This window comes from Ostrea edulis, chromosome 7, assembly GCF_947568905.1.
Source record: "Ostrea edulis chromosome 7, xbOstEdul1.1, whole genome shotgun sequence".
Taxonomy (NCBI): Eukaryota; Metazoa; Mollusca; class Bivalvia; order Ostreida; family Ostreidae; genus Ostrea; species Ostrea edulis.
The window spans coordinates 25,669,757-25,674,338 of NC_079170.1; the positions used below are offsets into that span (position 1 = coordinate 25,669,757).

Genomic DNA, 4,582 nt, shown 5'->3' on the forward strand with positions numbered 1-4,582 from the left:
TATGGCACATGTGTTGTGTATTTGATCAATTTTGATACTAATTAAAATGAAAATGACACTCACTATGCTTTCTAACGTTTCATTTTAATTGGTATATCAACATTTATAAATTATAATCCGCCACACTTAGCCTATAAGTATACATAAAAATCAAACAAACACTGACTCTGCTGATTCACAAACGTAAACAAAGGTATCTTTTCTTGATTTCTTTATTTTTTCTCTTTCGTTTCAATTTCAAAAATAGCACTTGAATAACATTTCCCATTCTTATAAATGATTCTCTACGTTAATTGCAGCACTACAAGAATGAATCCAAAGGGACTGCTGATGTTCACAATGCTCCTGGGTATTGTTATGTTTACGGATGCTGACTCCCGGAAACCGAAGGTCTTTCTTCACGACTATACCAGCTACAAAAATGTCTGTCGTGAAATGGATTGGGTGCCTAGATGCAACAAACAACCGCCTAAAGGTACCTTATAAATGTTTGTAAAGCTAATCAAAGGTAGTCCATAGACTGACTATATATTTCACATTTCACACGAGTACATAATGTAAAACTTATACGGTACCAATGTTGATGCACCAGATGCACATTTCGACACATAATGTCTCTTCAGTGATGCTCAAGCCGACATTTTGGAAATTCGAAATAACAATAAACTTGTAAGAGCTAAAAGGAAAACTAGAGTGTCAAAAAGTGGAGCCAAATTCATCCAAGGATAAGAGCTATGCATAAGGGAGATAATCCTTAATTTTGAAATGAATTTCTAAATGAATTTTAAAATAAATATCATATGGCGAAATGACTCGTATATGTCAAATAAGGAGAACAGGAATTTTCAAGTTGTTAAGCTTTTACATATATTGCAGCAATATAAAAACAACAATGAATATTTTGAATTGCGAATGAGACTCTCCACTAAATCACACATCAGTAAATCCTCTTGTACACGTGTATTTAGGATACTAACAGTAATCAATAACGAGCTCATAAACCTATCAACACTTACCCACTATGGGCATAGGTATCTCATAGACTTATCAACGCTTACCCATAATTTGCTCATTGACCTATCAACAGTTACCCATAGGTATCTCACAAACTTATCAAAACTTACCCATATCTATCTAATAAACTTTAAAATACTTTACTATAGGTATCTCAGAGACTTATGAACAAATACTTATATTTATCTCAGAGACTTATTAACGCTTTCACAAAGGTAGCTCAATGATTTATCAACAAATATAATTGATAGGCTTATCAATACTCCATAAGTAATTTCTGGACAAATCAACAATTACCTACACTATTTAATAGATGTATGACACAGTTAACTAAACATAGCTCTTGGAACTATCAAACTGTAAAACACAAGTATCTGAAGAATTCTTTGATATGTCCCTTTGCTACAATGTTGAGAAGAAAACTGAGTTCCCTGTGTACATTTTTGCCAGTTTAAAATGAAATGCAAGCTTTTCTTTGCCATATAAAGCTGAGAAAAACAAACAATTGATGACAGCAAATAAATGACTGTGAAGAAATGTATATTTTCCATTTACTTCCTATATACATTACTAATTTGAAAATTTGTTCACATATGATAGATTCCCACCAATGACTCATAACGATTAATTGCATGTATCATCCGAAGCTCATGGAATAAAAATGTTCCATTTTTGACATTTTAGCATTGTTTTAATACATAATTTATCAAATAAAATATATATATGACACCATATCATTGACACAGGATATCTGCCTCATGGAATGTAGATAAGTATTTTCATTGGTTTCGTGTTTATAGTACTGCCATGTTGCATAGAATTAAGAACTAGTTTTGAATTCGAAGAAATCACGCCAGTTTTATTTTGTCAGAATTTCCGTTAATGCAAACAACCTGTAATGGTAACTGCGAGTTTTAAAATGCAAAACTTTCAAATTAACATTAAATACTCGAAATTATCATTGGCTGTCTTGTGCATGTACGTGATAGTGAAGGCTTTAAATTTGAAAATTGTTGTTTCTAATTTCAGGTTGTTTTGGAAAGGTTGTTGCATTTCATGCTTTTCTCTCCACAAGACTACATAATGTACCAGCAAATACGATACTTAAACTTAGCAATGTCCAAACAAACGAAGGAGGAGGATACAATCCAACAACAGGTAAATTCACCGCTCCTACAGACGGCGTCTACTCGTTTTCCTGAACCTACCATACAAACAAAGGATCTATTGCCTACGTTGTAGGATCTGTGGATGGTAAAGTGACTGCAAATATTGGAATATACCTCTAGAAAAGTGATTGGAAGAGCACATCAGGACACCTCGTCATTAAACTAGAGAAAGGGAGACAATTCTGGATTCAAACTTTCTATAAAACTGCTCAATTACTTGCTGCGAATTACATTTTCCTTTCAGGCTACAAATTATCTGGTTGTTAAATTTACTGGTAATAAATCATACTGTTAATTATTCATGTCTTTTGTTATAAGTTCTTTAACTTGAGTATGACATTGTATACAAGTTGGAATTATGAGATGGAATCAAAGTACGGAAAATACTGATAGGCGGAAGCAAACTATACTTCAACTTGACTTTTGATCTTGTCACCTGAAAATCAAAGAGTCATAGACTCTTTAAGAACAACCACTGTCAAAAGTTCACATACTGCGAAATGCTTCTCAAGATATTGAGAAGATAATTATGTTTGATATTGTAGTAGTTTTACCTTAATATTTGACAGAATAAGCATCTTCTTTCTAGTGACAAACAATGTACCAATGCTAGATATGCCAACCAACATGCAAAAAGGTTTTTTTACTTTAAGCAAACAACCTTTCACCTCTAGACAGAACAAATAGTTTAATCCTTCTTGTATTAAGTGTTACATAGACATAGTAGCTACAAGCAAGTTTTACATAAAAATGCTGAATTCATCTAAAATGTGATATCCATCAAGTAAATAACAAGACGTTCATCAACTAAATTGTGACAAGATGAAAGGTGCAAAAACGGACAGTGATCAATCTCATAACTCCTATAAGCAACACAAAATAGATACTTGGGCAAACACGGACCCCTGCACACACCAGAGGTGGAATACAGTGCTTAGGAAGAGTAAGCATCTCCTGTCGACAGGTCACACCCACCGTAAGCCCTATATCTTGATCAGGCCAACAGAGTTATCCGTAGTCAAAATCAATGTGCCAAGAACGGCATAACAGTCGGTATGAAACATGTCAGAGAGCATTTCACCTAATGATAGGTTGTATTGACGAACTAGATCATTATACATGTAACTACCATAGAATTTGCGAAATGCTGACTTCAATCGAGACTGTTGAAACCCCTGTACCATTAACTTGTTTGTCAGTAGCTTGCCTCGATTTAAAAACTGACTGTACACAGAAGAAGCTATTGCGTATCGAATCCGTTGAGAGATACACGTATAAACACCATATGCAGGTGATAATGGAATATTGCTACATAAATATGGGACGTTGACGATGGAGAAGCTGAAATCATCCCGTTTGTCATACAGTTGAGTTATCAGTTTGCCGTTAATGTCTACTTTCAATATAAAAAGATTCCAGATTTTATATTCAATTTTTGTTAACATTTTGAAGAACTGCTGTCTGTACCCCGTGTATGGATCGGTGATATTTTGTTGGAAGTAATTAGTACATATGCACGCTCTTTTCTACATTTTGGATCATAACTTGTTCCTAAATACAGAACTCTTATAAGAAATTCAAAATAACTTAAATAAAGAGTTGGGGAAACACAGACCCCTGGACACATCAGAGATGGGATTAGGTGCCAAAGAGGAGTATAAACACCTTGTCGACCGGTCCCACCTGCCGTGAAACCTATATCTTGATAAGGTAAATGGACTATTCCGTAGTCAAAATCAGTGTGTCAAAAACGCCCTAACAATCATATGAAACACGTCAGACAACAGTTGACCCAATGATAGGTTGTATTGGCAAACTATATCATTATATATATTCTATACAACGGTCATAAAATTTGCAAAATTCTGACTTTAAAGGAGAATGTGGAAACCCTGTAACATCAAAATGTTTGTAAGTAGCTTGCTTCGATCAAAAAGCTGATCACACGCAGAAAAACCTCTTGGATATCGAATAAGTTGAGAGATGTAAACACCATATGCAGGTGATAATGTATATTGCTACATAAATATGGGAAGTTGACGATCAAGAAGCTGAATACATCCCGTTCATCATACAGTTGTTTTGTTACTCTGCCGTTATATACGAAAGCTCAGAGGGCTCATTCGAGATTCGAAATTCAAAATACGAGATTCGAAATACAAAATACGAGATTATAATTTCGAAATTCAAAATCCACATTAACTGATCAAAATGTAGGCCACAATAGATTAAAGGGTAGAGGGTACATTCATATAAACTTACAGTATGACAGAAAGCTTATTCTCCTAATATGTTTACCAAACAACGAATTATTTCTTTTAAAACTATAAATGTTTTGATATATGCTTAGCATGCAGACAGGCCTGTAAAAATCGGGGAGGGAGGAGGACAAGGAACTT

At 34.3% G+C, this 4,582-nt stretch overlaps 1 pseudogene; it reads left to right on the forward strand.

Moving 5' to 3' along the window:
* Positions 1 to 309: 309 nt before the first annotated feature.
* Positions 310 to 2,454, forward strand: LOC125654958 (complement C1q tumor necrosis factor-related protein 3-like; annotated as a pseudogene).
* Positions 2,455 to 4,582: the final 2,128 nt, after the last annotated feature.